Here is a 14465-nt window from a genome sequence, read left to right on the forward strand (position 1 = left end):
AGTCATAAACATTAAACTTGTACATATACGTAAACATATATGTATATATATACACATAACCACACACATACATGTATATATACACATACATATATATGTAAAACAGAATTTTATGAGAATCCTTGAGAGGAAGAATGTTGTTGAAATTAATGTTTTTAGAAATCAAAATACTATGATGTTTAATACTATCACAAAGAAAGTAAAAATAATTTGAGAAAAGTACATTCTGGTATACACAAGAGCATAGTAGACAAAGAATACACTAAGGAGAATAATAAAGATGAGCAATGGTCTCAATAATTTCTCAACCAACACATTGTTTCTTGTAGTAAATTACATTTCCATTCTTCATTTTTTAATCAGACGGAGCAAGTGACTCCTTTGAACCACAAACGTTTAATAATTCCAAGCACTAGACCTGGCACAGTGGCTTATGCCTGTAATCCCAGCACTTTGGGAGGCCAAGATGCACAGATCACCTGAGGTCAGGAGTTTGAGACCAGCCTGGCCAACATGGTGAAAACTCGTCTGTACTAAAAATACAAAAATTAGCCAGGTATGGTGGCGGGCACCTGTAGTCTCAGCTACTTGGGAGGCTGAGACAAAAGAATCACTTGAACCCAGGAGGCAGAGGTTGCGGTAAGCTGAGATCGTACCACTGCACTCAAGCCTGGGCGACATGAGCGAAAAATAAAAAAAAAATTCCAAGCACTGTAACATTTAACCATCAAATGTTAAATACATGTATTATGGGAAATTATATTGCTTTAGTTATTGTAGACTCTAGATTCTAAGGACTATGTTTGTCATAGAAAATTAATCTTTTTCAATATTCTTTAAACAAAATCATTAGCCTTTGGATAATTAATCCACTGCTATACACACACAAACACACACACACACACACACATACACACACTCAGTAGACAGAAAGCTAGCTAGATAGCTAGATGACTGACAGATCGATATATTACATATTTATATATTGTATGTATATTAATTTGTAAATATAATTTAGATCATCTTAAAGGCTGTCTTGCCCAGCAACATTTATTAAGATTTAAAAGCAGAGGATCTGGAAACAAGCTGCCTAAGTTCAATTCTGATGCCATTAAGTCTTAGCTGTGTTGTTATCCTTCTTGTGGTTCAATTTCCTTATCTGTATACTTTGTATCATAACATCCTTCATTTCACTTTTGTAAGGAGCAATTAGAAAAATAACAATTTCACAGGAAGCATTCAATATCTGTTAGCTAATATCATTATTGTTTATGCAAAAGCTACAGGCAGTTTATGTCTACTTTTCTCTGAAATCTTCTTAAAATAAAGGATATCTTTAGCATACTGAATGAAAATACACTGAAAAGCCTTGTTCTTCTATGCTGTCCACTTGTTAAGGTCGATGAGTACATGAACGGGCTAGTAAGTGCAAACATCAGTTATGAGTCTGCTGCTTATTTCATCATTGTTCATGAGTACAGGTTAAGCATATCTACTTGCTTCATGTCAATACTCAATGGATTCTACTAAAAGAGGAAATAAAATGAAAAAATGCTACAGACTACTACATTTGCTACAGACGGCTACAGACTGCTACATTTGGGCATTAAGAAGAAGGGAATTCTGTCATGTATTACAACATGGATGACATGTTTTGAGGACATTACACTAAGTGAAATAAACCAGTCACAGAAGCACAAATGATGTATGATTTGTCAAATTCATAGAAACAGAGTAGAATAATGGTTTCCAGGGTCTGGTGATGGAGGAAATGCAGAATTGCTTTATGATGGCTATTAAACTTCAGTATATTTAAAATGAAGAAGTTCTAGAATTTTGCTACACGTTTGCATATAGTTAATAGTACACTTAGAAATTGTTAAGAGAGTAAATCTAATGTTATGTGGTTTTCTTTCCACAATAAAAAAAAATTATAACAATAACCGAAAGAGCAATAAAGTATGACAAAACGAAATGAGAGGAAAAACAAAACACATGCACATACATGCACATACATGTACACATACAAAAATACACACTGGGGGCCGGGCCTGGTGGCTCACGCCTGTAATCTCAGCATTTTGGGAGGCCGAGGCAGGTGGATCACCTGAGGTCAGGAGTTCGAGACCAGCCTGACCAACATGGAGAAAACGTCTCTACTAAAACTACAAAATTCACCAGGTGTGGTGGTGGCACACACCTGTAATCTCAGTTACTCGGGAGGCTGAGGCAGGAGAATTGCTTGAACCTGGGAGGCGGAGGTTGTGGTGAGCCAAGATTGTGCCACTGCACTCCAACCTGGGCAACAAGAGTGAAACTCCATCTCAAAAAAAAAGAAAAAAAAAATACATACTGAGTTCCAAACACTAATGTTTCTGAAATATTTATCAGGTGAAGAGAAGCATTATTTGGCAAATTTGCATAAAATATTTCCCAAACATATGCCCCCTTTCAGCAAAACATGTCCTTACAAAGAGATTTCCTGAAATCTATTATCCTGCATGTATCAGTAGCAACATTAATCCATTTAATTTACAAAAAAGGCAAATATTATGTTTAGTATATACATATACACTTTTTTCATTCTAATAAATATAGACGCATTTTGTAATTCTAAAGTTTTACTCTTGTTAGAGGTTTTTATGAAAAATAGGAAAAGTATGTGTAGCTATGAATGTCAAAAATAAGACATTTGTTTTTCATTTCCTACAACTGCGAGATGACGGAAAATGAATTTATATATAAATATATTCATGGTGTATACCATATTTATAAAACTCCACAAAACATCAGTCTTTAACTAAATAGTGAAACCATGTATTCCAATATTTCACAGCGTTCTCCATAGTTTTCTGTGCAACTGTCGAAGGGTTCCTTCTTTTATCTTCTGTTGAAATGCTTTATGGAAATTAAAGCTTAACTTCAGAACTTCAGAGTAAGCAGCAGAGAATGAAATAGCTTGGAAGAGACAGAGATGTGCAAAATCATCAGCTGTTTCTAAAGATGTATGGCAAAGCTCAGGATTGAAAATTGAAGTTGAATGTGGCAACTTAACAGACACAGAAGAGTTTTTCTTTATACAGTACATCCAAATTTCTTTTAGAAGATGTTTTTTGAAAGAATTCTGGTGACGGAAAAATTATTTGAAACTTGGAAATAAGGCAAAAATATGGGCAGCAAGTCCACTCGATGTCACATGGTGATAATGGCCATCTGAAGATTATGTAAAGAAATGTATTTAATTTGTATTAAATCTTAATGAATTTATATGTATATATAAGAACAAATGAGTTGAATAACGTTTACAATTATTGTTTTTATAATTTCATAATTTCATAAAACACTTGAATGTACCTTTTGGAAACTTATACTTACACTGCCAACTGTTATGGGATATTGTGAAAATATTCATATGGAAATAAACTGTTTACTCCTGACAAATCCAGTATATTCTTAGGCACATGTCTTTTAGGCACATGTCTGCCTGAAAGTTCTCATACTTTGAGAATAAAATCTGATTGGATTAAATTCACATTCTCTGGGAAGGAAATGGCCTACAATTCTTGACACCTTTATTTCTGAATTTAGATAGGTAACAATAGAGACATATTATTCAGCTATTGACACAATTTCTTAACATCTAACTTTATCAGGGCAAAAGGTATTTCTTTATTATTTAACAGATAGGATACTATTATATACAGCCTGTCATACACTTGCAAGGTCAGAAATGGACCTTTGTATTTTATTAATGTTTTGGACATTTTTGTATTTGAAGATAGGAGAAATTATTCATTCTGTCAACTTAAAATACATAATACAGCAGCATTGATTGAAAATAGAAGACATCTGTAATCCCAGCACTTTGGGAGGCCGAGACGGGTGGATCACGAGGTCAGGAGATTGAGACCATCCTGGCTAACACAGTGAAACCCCGTCTCTACTAAAAAATACAAAAAACTAGCCGGGCGAGGTGGCGGGCGCCTGTAGTCCCAGCTACTCAGGAGGCTGAGGCAGGAGAATGGCGTGAACCCGGGAGGCGGAGCTTGCAGTGAGCTGAGATCCGGCCACTGCACTCCAGTCCGGGCGACAGAGCGAGACTCCGTCTCAAAAAAAAAAAAAAAAAAAAGAAAAGAAAAGAAAATAGAAGACATTTAATGAAAGATAAGAGTTAAAACAATTCATACCTTAATTTAGGCATTTATTAAACTTTCAAAATGCACTAATATTATTTGACAGAAATCATTTAGTTCTGCACTTGCCATTGATTACATTAAGGTTATGAAACTTTCAAAATGCACTAATATTATTTGACAGAAATCATTTAGTTCTGCACTTGGCATTGATTACATTAATGTTCTCTACAGCTTTTTAAATCTCTCAATATAATTCTAAATATAAACCTCCTAAATAATGAATATTGGGGTTTAATATTCATGACGTTAATCTCCTCCCAAAATTGAACTTTGAAATCAAGTTGTCTCCTTTCAAAAGCATTGTTAGGAAGTTAAAAATTTGACTAAATAAAATAAATTGATTTTTAAGACAAAATAATGGTCAATTTGATTGAAGTTTTACACTGAAACATTTGTTTTGTTGTATTGATAGAATTTTCCAAGTGAATATAATACATAAAATAGAGAAATAGTAACTAAATGGGAAGAATGGTATATTTTTAAAAATCAAATTTTATATAAACATTGGAATTTTATCTTTCATCTAATTTAACAGTATTTTAATGCATCTTACATTTGGCAATTTGGTTTTACCAATTTAATATTTCAAAAAATGTATATAATTAAAACATCATAAGAAAAAATTTGTTCACACAGCCTTTTTCATTATTTTTTTGAAATTTATAGATGACATGATAATTGTTCATATTTATCTTTTAAAAAAACAGATTAAAAACCTCAAATTGGTTTCATCTATGACTTGAGCTAATGCTGAACTTAATGCCTGAAGTTGCTTCTTAACACATGCATTTCTCTATGTTTCTGTTACACGTTCTTCCTCGCTTCTATGGTTCATTACCCCTTCATTTGATAATTCAGCACTAGCCTCAGCATTATTCTCATCATGTTCATCATGTTCGTTTTCTGTCGGAGGAATGACTGGTGATGGAGGTGGAGAGGGGGTAGACATCACAGTTTTTAACTCTTCTTTGGTCTTTTCCAAGTCTTCCTGGGTTGCAAAAGCTTTGTGTTGCCACTCAGTAGCTTCCTCTTCCTTTTTCTTCTTGGCTTCTTCTAGAAGTGCAATCTTGGCAGTGAATTCAGCAAGTGCTGCTAGCTGCTCCTGATTCATCTGGTCGGCAGCTTGTTTTGCTATGGCAGACTTCGCCTCTTCAGCAGCTCAATGCTCCTTTTCAAGCCGCTCTGCTTCCTATTTTGCTCGTTTTCATTTTTGATCCAGTTCTAGAGCTGTTCTTCTAGTTCTTTCTGGGCTTTAATTGTCAGTTCTTCAATTTATTTTAGACGTTCCATTAGCTCTTCCTTTTCACTTTCTATTCTTTCCTTTTCCTTTTCTGCTATTTCTCTTTTCTTCTTTTCATTCTCTAATTGTGCCCTTTCCAACTGCTTATGATGTTTCTCCTCCCTAGTCTGAGCCTTCATCTGTTGTACTTTAATAGTATCAGGCTTCCTTCTTTGCATGTATAGTTCATAGTTTCCCATACATAAGGCCAAAATCCCCTTATTGATTCTCAGACGAAGTGCATAAAAAACAAAATCAGGTGCCTTTTTGTCTGTTGGCTTTACAACAAAGCTTTTGTCATTAAATGAAATATTTCTGATTTCACTCCAGGGAAAACCAATTTTAGGTGTTAACTTGTCATCATGCTCATAAACATTCAGACTCAAAGCATCAACACCTAGCCACAATTCAGTTCCCTTTTTATTTTTATTCTCATATTTTTTATTTTATTATTATTATTATTATTATTTTTTTTTTTTTTGAGATGGAGTCTTGCTCTGTCACCCAGGCTGGAATGCAGTGGCGTGATCTCGGCTCACTGCAACCTCCACCTCGCGGGTTCAAGTGATTCTCCTGCCTCAGCCTCCTGAGTAGCTGGGATTACAGACGCAAGCCACCAAGCCTGGCTATTCTTTTGTATTTTTAGTAGAGACGGGGTATCCCTCATGTTGGTCAGGCTGGTCTCGAACTCCTGACCTCGTGATCCGCCTGCCTCGGCCTCCCAAAGTGCTGGATTAAAGGAATGAGCCACCACGCCCGGCCCCCTTTTTATTTTTTATTTCAAAATAGTTGACACCATATATTTCTAGATCTTGTGCAATCTTCAGCTATTCCATCAAAGAATCCTCCCTTAGCGTTACTCTATGTTCTTCATGTCCGTTCTGTATTCTTTCTTTCCACTGTTCTTTTGTTAGTTTGTGTTGTTCCAATACATGCTGGGGTAGGAGTCTATCATTAGCCAGGTAGCCTGGCTTATGAATCTCTTTATTATAATCTACATACTTGGCTTGGACTGCACAGGAAGCCAAAATAACTGCAGTTTTTGGCGGGCAATATATTTCATCCTTTAAGATGGCTTCTTAAACTTGCAGGAAGAGTCTCTGGATTATTTCTTGAATTAATTCCTCAGAAACATCTTCAGGAAAAATTTAGCTCTAAACTTGAACTGTAAAGGATTCTCTTTTTTAACATCTTGCTGTGTCACCTTTTTATTTAGTTTAAGCCATGTAGGATAACCTTTGCTGTCTACATACAGCAGCCCAAAAAAACAGACCTCACGCTAACCAACTGTTTTCACCACCTGGTCAAAAAGTTGTTTGCCAGTTGTATTGGGCACAAAATGATGTTCTTCATGCTGAGAATGTTAAAGCAGTGCGTGATAAGTACAAGAGTGTGCAACAGATTCGACAACGCAATACAAAGCAGTATATCGATGAGTTTGAAGCAATATGAGAGCTGTTATTTTGCATATATGTTCTGCATAAGCTGAACCACCAACAGAGAAAAGCAGGCCTTTGCGGATATGATGGAATGTATCTCACCTTGTCAAAGCACTTATACCAGTTTGACTGTGCTAGCTAAAAGACAAATTTAAGGGGAGCTCTTCAGCATTAAGGCAGTATGATATCATGCTTGGTTTTCTTTTACTTTTGGTCCAGGGAATGGAGAATGGTGTTCCATTGCCTCCTTTCACATTCTTTCTTTTTCTTTTTATTTTCTGTTGAAGATTAACACTAATTAGCATGTCTGACAAATGCGTATGTGTGGTTTCAGTTCTATGTACATTTTAAAGGATAATGGTGAACATTTTAATGGGTTTCCCTTGCCTCTTCCATATTTAACCCGTATATATTTCCACATTCTATCTCACTCACATTTTCTCAGTGTGCCCTTCTCATATCTGCCATGCCCATAGCCGTAATTCCACCATCATACAGATCAGGCAGTGTTTAAAATGATGGTAGGTAGCAGAGTGGACAGTCTTGGATCATTATGTAGAATAAGGCTATGAATCATGAAAGAGATTAGAACATTTAATAATGTATGTACAGCTGGTGGTTAGTTTTTTAAATCCAAATTTAATTACCTAATTGGATATTTGATATTTGGTTATCTAATCACAGTCATCTTTAACAGCTACACTGATTGGTGGATTATCTCCTGTAATCCTTTGATGACTTTTTTTGCCTACCGTTTCACAGAGGTTTGGACAGCAGTAGTAGTTCCCTAGGACAGTTTATTGATGAAACAGTCTCTGCAAGAGTTTTAAAGTTTTGTTCTTTTGTAGACTGATTTAGAAAAACAGATGATTAATAAAAGAAAATATACATTTGTTGGTAACTGATTTTAATTATTTTTTAAAACCTGGACCTTTCTGGAAGGGCAGCATATAAAAATGTCAGTCCTGAGGAGGAGACAACAATACTACCTCACTACTACACCCGCGATGACTGGTTGTTCAAACACAATGGAGTGTGTAAGCTATATGTTTTATAATTCATAATGATAGTCTCAATCACCGAGAAATACTTTTGAAATTTCATTTTTCCTCAGAATATCTTAAGAGTGCTAAATTTTTAGCTGCCTTTTTATTGAGCCAAACTGTGGGATTCTGATTTGCGTTAAAATTGTAAGCTCCTCACTGGTATACTATCATCCTGGAGGGGTGCTATATGGCTGAGGAAGAGTGAGAGAGAGAATAAGAGAGAGAGAGAGTGTGTGTGTTTATGTGTGTGTGTGTGTGTGTGTGTGTGAGAGAGAGAGAGAGAGAGAGATGCTAATCTTGTAGCATATGAAGAATGTCTGTACCTTGATATGATAGTTACATAATCAATTTAATATATTTGGTTTCTAGATCACTGTGCTTATTGTTTTCAATATCTAATTAAAATACTTAAATTTGGTTTGTTAATTCTATTTTAGAAATTATAATTTTAGTTTATATTAATTTCAATTATATCTTACTGAAGAAATCTTTCCAGTTAGGAGGCTCTAATATTCACATGTTCTAATACTTTGTTTATTGTAAAACAGCTAAATTTGGAGACACGTAAAGCCTTGTTTACACTATGTGGTTCAGCTACTTTCCATTTAGTATTACACACTCAAATTTACATTTATCTATTAAAATTGCCATTTTATTAAACATTTTCATGCACAGTAGATTCAAGTTGTGTCTGAAAATAACGCTTGTGCTTTTTGGATTTTGCTGACTTTGAAAGGATTAATCTGGGCAGACATTATGAAAAAGAAAGGTTGCATTTAATATATTTTTTGAATTTTGTAGAACAAAACATAGCTGGTGAACCTTGAAGTAACTCTTGTACCACGGTTGTGCATATGCTTCAGAATCCTATGGAAGAGAATGTTTCTACTTGCAGTACATCAAAGGAATGGATGGCGGACCCTACTATTCGTGTTTTGAAACATAAATATTCACTTTAAAGAAATTGCCATAATAGATAAAAACCTGAACTTTCATTGGATTTCCTCATTTTGAATTATGTGCATTACCACAGCTACATCAGTTTGATACAGTATTGAAAAATTATCAGATATATTTTGCTGTTTATGATCTATTTGTAGATTAGGATTAAAATGAATTTAATCCCTTTTTTAAGGCTGTGTGAATTTTTCTAAACAAGAACCATTTGCAATATGGATTTTCTTTCATTTGTTTGTTAGTTTGTTTGTTTGAGACGGAGTTTTGCTTTTGTTGCCCAGGCTGGAGTGCAATGGCACGATCTCAGCTCGCTGCAACCTCTGCCTCAGCCTCCCAAGTAGCTGGGATTACAGGCATGTGCCACCACCCCCGGCTAATTGCAATATGGATTTTCAAAGAGATTAAACCAATTTTAACTTATTATTAACAGTCTCGAGCACATGTTCATATAGTCAATGTAAAAATGCACTAATGAGTATTTGGTAAATCCCAGTAGGCTTTTACCAGTAGCATAATTTTGTGTTGTACAATTAAGTTACAATTACATCTCTAATTTTGGATAATATTCATTGGTTGACAACAAAGTGACAAAAGCTTATGCCAAAAAAAGCCTCAAATTAATTGAACGTATTTATGGTGTACAGTATGATGCTTCAAGGTGTGTATATATTATATAACAATCAAATCAGGGAAATTACAACATCCATGACTTCAAACATAATTTTTTTGTGGTGACAACATTCAGTCTTCTATCTATCTTGAAATATATGCTGTATTATTATTTGCTGTAGTCACCCTACTGTGTAATAGAACACCAGAATATTCTTCCTAACTGTACCATTGTATCCATTGACCAACCTCTTCCATTCCCCCTCTCCTTTCTACCCTCCTCAGCCTCTAGTAACCACTATTTTACTCTCTAAATCTATAAAATCAGCCTTTTTAGATTCCACATATGAGTGAGATCATGTGGTATTTGTCTTTTTATGTCTGGCTTATTTCACTTCATATAATGTCCTCCAATGTTCATTCGTGTTGCCACAAATGACAGGATTTCATTCTGTTTTATGGCTGAGTAGTATTCTATTGTGTATGTATGTATGTATGTATGTGTGTGTATATATGCACAAATCAGGGAAATTACCGTATATATGTATATGTACATATACACATTTTCTTTATCCACTTATCTATAGATGGGCATTTGTATATTGGCTATTGTGAACAGTGCTGCAACAAGCATGGGAATGAAAATATCTCTTCGACACACTGATTTCATTCCCTTTGGATATATACCCAGTGGTGGGATTCCTGGATCATATGGTAATTCTATTTTTAATTCTTTGAGGAACTTCCATCACCAATGGTGCTTCAGAGTTAGTTCTCTTTTCTCAATGGCCTCACCAGCATTTGTTATTTTTTTGTGTTTTAGATAATAATCATTTTGACTGGGGTAAAGTAATATATCAATGTGGTCTTGATTTGCATTTTCCTTATGTTTAATGACCTTGAGAATTTTTTCATGTTATCTGTTGGAAATTTAAATGTGTTATTTTGAAAAATGTCTATGCAGGGCTTTGTTCTTTTTTTTTTTTTTTTTTTTTTTTTTTTTTTTTTTTTTTTTGACTTAGTCTCGCTCTGTCACCAGGCTGGAGTACAGTGGCATGATCTCAGCTCACTGCAACCTCCACGTCGCAGGTTCAAGAGATTCTCCTGCCTCAGCCTCCCCAGTAGCTGGAACTACAGGCGCATGCCACCACGCCCAGGTAATTTTTGTATTTTTAGTAGAGATGGAGTTTGACCATATGTCCAGGATGGTCTTGATCTCTTGACCTCATGATCCACCCGCCTCGGCCTCCCAAAGTGCTGGGATTACAGGGGTGAGCCACTGCGCCCGCCCTGACTCATTTTTTAATCAGATTATTTAGTTTTATACTATTGAGTTGTTTGTGTTCCTTATATATTCAGATATTAACCAGATATATAGCTTACAAATACTTTCTCCCATTCTGTAGGTTGCCTCTTCACTCTGTTGATAGTTTCCATTGCTCTGAAGATGCTTTTTAGTTTGATGTAGTCCCATTTGTCCATTTTTGCATTAGGCGCCTGTGCTTTTGAGGTCTTATACAAAATATCCTTGCCCAGCCCAATTTCATGAAGAGTTTCCTCTATGTTTGCTTTTAGTCGTTTCATAGTTTTGGTTTTACATTTAAGTATTTAATCCAATTTGAGTTGATTTTTGTGTATGGTGAGAGATAGGGATCTAGTTTCATTCTTCTGCATGTGGATATACAGTTGTCCCAGCACCATTTATTGAAAAGACTGTCTTTTCCTCCATGTCTATTATTGGCATTTTTGTCAAAAACAAGTTGGTTGTAAATGCATGAATTTATTTCCAGGCTGTCCTCTCTGTTTTATTGGTCTGCGCGCCTGTTTTTATGCCAGTACTGATCTGTTTTGTTTACTGTAGCTTTGTATATTTTGAAGTCAGGTAGTGTGGTGTCTCTAGCTTTGCTTTTTTTTTTTTTTTTTTTTTTTTTTTTTGCTCAAGATTGCTTTGGCTGTCTGAGGTCTTTTACAATTGCACATGAATTTTAAGATTGTTTTTTCTGTTGCTGTGAAGAATGACTTTTTTTTTAAGAGTCTCACTCTGTTGCCCAGGTTGGAGTGCAGTGGCATTATCTTGGCTCACTGCAACTTCCGCCTCCCAGGTTCAAACGATTCTCCTGTCTCAGTCTCCCTATTAGCTGGAATCACAAGTGCCCACTACCACACCCAGCTAATTTTTGTAGTTTTAGTAGAGACAGGGTTTCACCATGTTGGCCAGGCTGTCCTCGAACTCCTGACCTCAGGTGATCCACCTGCCTCGGCCTCCCAAAGTGCTGGGATTACAGGCATGAGCTGTCACTGGTATCTTGATAATGATTATATTGAATCTGTAGATTGCTTTGGGTAATGTGAACATGTTAATAATATTAATTCTTCCAATCCATGAACAGGGGATATCTTTTTATTTATTTGTGTTCTCATCATTTCCTTTATTTTCTGAGACAGTATCTCACTCTGTCACCTAAGGTGTAGTGCAGTGGCATGATCACAGCTCATTGCAGCCTCAACTTCCAGGGCTGAATCGATCCTCTCACCTCAGCCTCTTGAGTAGTTGGAAGTACGGGCATGCACCACTATGTTCAGCTAACTTTTTTCTAACTTTTTATGTTTTTGTGGAATCAGAGTCTCACTATGTTGCCCAGGATGGTCTCAAACTCCTGGACTCAAGCAATCCTCCACCTCAGCCTCACAAAGAGTTAGGATTCGATTTCTTTCATCAATGTTTTATAGATTTCATCATAAATATCTTTCAGCTCCTTGGTTAAGCTTATTTCTAGAGGTTTTTTTGTTTGTTTGTTTTCTTTTTCTTTTTTTTTTTTGTAGCTACTGTAAATGGAATTGCTTTCCTGATTTATTTCTCAGATAGTTCACTACTGGCATAGAGAAAAGCTACCAATTTTTAACCACTCTTATCTTCACTTCACAGTTGGCAAATAGTTTTTACATTCATTGTCTCCATCTTTATCTACTTAAGTTGCCTATGAGATAGTTTGGACAGGTAAAATTATCGCCACTTTTACATTTTGGATAAATAATCTCAGGCACAAAATATATAAATGACTTTCCTCAAGATTGCTATGCAATCAAGTGGTGGAGTCAGAACTTATTCTCCAGTTCAGATCTTGAATAGAAGGCCCTGGAACACACAGTTTATGTTTAGAAATAGTTTGTTATCATAACACAATACCTTCTTTAAAGCATTGATAATTTAACTTCCTTCTAATTTATTAGAGCTTGTAGTTTTTCTGTTATTCAATTTACTAAAATATTTCATAAGTGATAACTAATATTTTATATGGAGTCAAAATGTTCTGTTCCTCTAATGCTTGGAAAAATGAAATATGACCAGCTGTCTGAATGTACACATGAAAAATTTCAACGTGTGTATAAGGGAAAATTCTGGTGATTCCAAGGATGAGATAATTAAATCAATTTACCTTTGCAAAGGGAAACTGTTCTGGGAATTATTTAAGGTGGTTAAATTGCATAGCTTTCCCTCCACAAGCTGTCAACACTAAAGAGATTAAGACTTCATTTGCAAGCTTTATTTTTAATGTAAAATGACAGTAATTGACATTTTAAAACTGTATGGTACAGTACTCTACATGACACAAGTAGAAACTTGTACAGCTTTGGAGCCTAGCTCTTGTACATATTTGCTCCACTTGTCTATTACAAGATCTGGGGTGTTTTTAGTAGTTGAATCTTTTAAATATTATCTTCCCTATTAGAATGCAAAAACACTGCTTGTGATGATACTAAGGAAAATCAACTTAAGGACACAGAGTACACATTACTTTTGACTACTGATCCTCCTTTAAAACTGAAAGAGCTTGTACTCTCAAAGTATAATACTCTATGAACCACTTGCCCATTTGCATAATTTGCTTTTCAGTGCAAAGTATTAGGCCCTGACCCAGATTACCTCAAAGTGAATTGTCAGCAAGCCGATAAAATATTGAGCAGATGGATGTCATTTTTCAAAATTAGGCTTTCTTTGACAATAATCATTCTTGATGTTCTATGATAATAAGAATCAGTAGGAAGAATTCATCAAGCATTTCCTTATGTAGACAGGTATATAGCTTACATAGAAACCAAAAGATGACTGACAAAAAGCAGAAAACTCTTCCTAATTTCAAAAAGAAATGTGGGTACATACATATACATAGTAATACAGCTCCTTGAAGTCCAAAAAGACAATATATTTATCTTTGCTAAGCATATTACAGAATCCTTCCTTTTTACTCTATATGTGAGTCTGGGAAGTTTTCATGTCCATTCCCAGTTTCTATGCATTGTAGTTTTGAAGGCATAAAAAGATAATCGTATTTTATAAAGAACAATCTGCCTCTTCAATTAATGCCCCATGCTAAATTTGAAATTTACATCCTACACACCACTCTGGTTACAAAATAATTAATTTGATTCAGATGTTTAATTAAGCATGACAAGGAGGCTTTAGTTTTAAGTTAAGAGAGAAAAAAAATGAAAGAGTTGCTTTGGAAAAGCCTAGAGCATATTTTGCAGAGCATCTTGGAACAAACAGTTTTAACTGAAAGACTTAGCCTATTCCTTTGATGACTTCATTAACAAGTCAAAATATTCAGACCCATGAGGCCTATGACAGAGAATACTCTAGTAGCTAGATGTAGGACACATAGAATTTGGGCTTTTTGATCAAATTGTAATAAATATATTTAATTAAGCAGGCTTTGCCTGGGGAATTAAAAGAAAGAAAAGAAAAGTGCCTCTTATTTATTTTTTGAACCAATGTTTCCTCATTCTATGTTAACTGAAAGGATCTTTTATTTATAGATATTATTATGACCTCCATAATACACCCATTATACACATATTCACTTTCTTTTTGCTCTATTTTATTGTACAAACTCTTTTTGTTGATGTTCAAAACTGTAATTAAAGCCAAGTCTTCATG

General features: G+C 35.1%; 1 pseudogene; it reads right to left on the reverse strand.

The window, feature by feature from the left end:
• Positions 1–4884: 4884 nt before the first annotated feature.
• LOC104679013 lies at positions 4885–6828 on the reverse strand (annotated as a pseudogene).
• Between the last annotated feature and the right edge of the window lie 7637 nt (positions 6829–14465).

Source organism: Rhinopithecus roxellana, chromosome 7 (genome assembly GCF_007565055.1).
Source record: "Rhinopithecus roxellana isolate Shanxi Qingling chromosome 7, ASM756505v1, whole genome shotgun sequence".
Lineage (NCBI taxonomy): Eukaryota > Metazoa > Chordata > Mammalia > Primates > Cercopithecidae > Rhinopithecus > Rhinopithecus roxellana.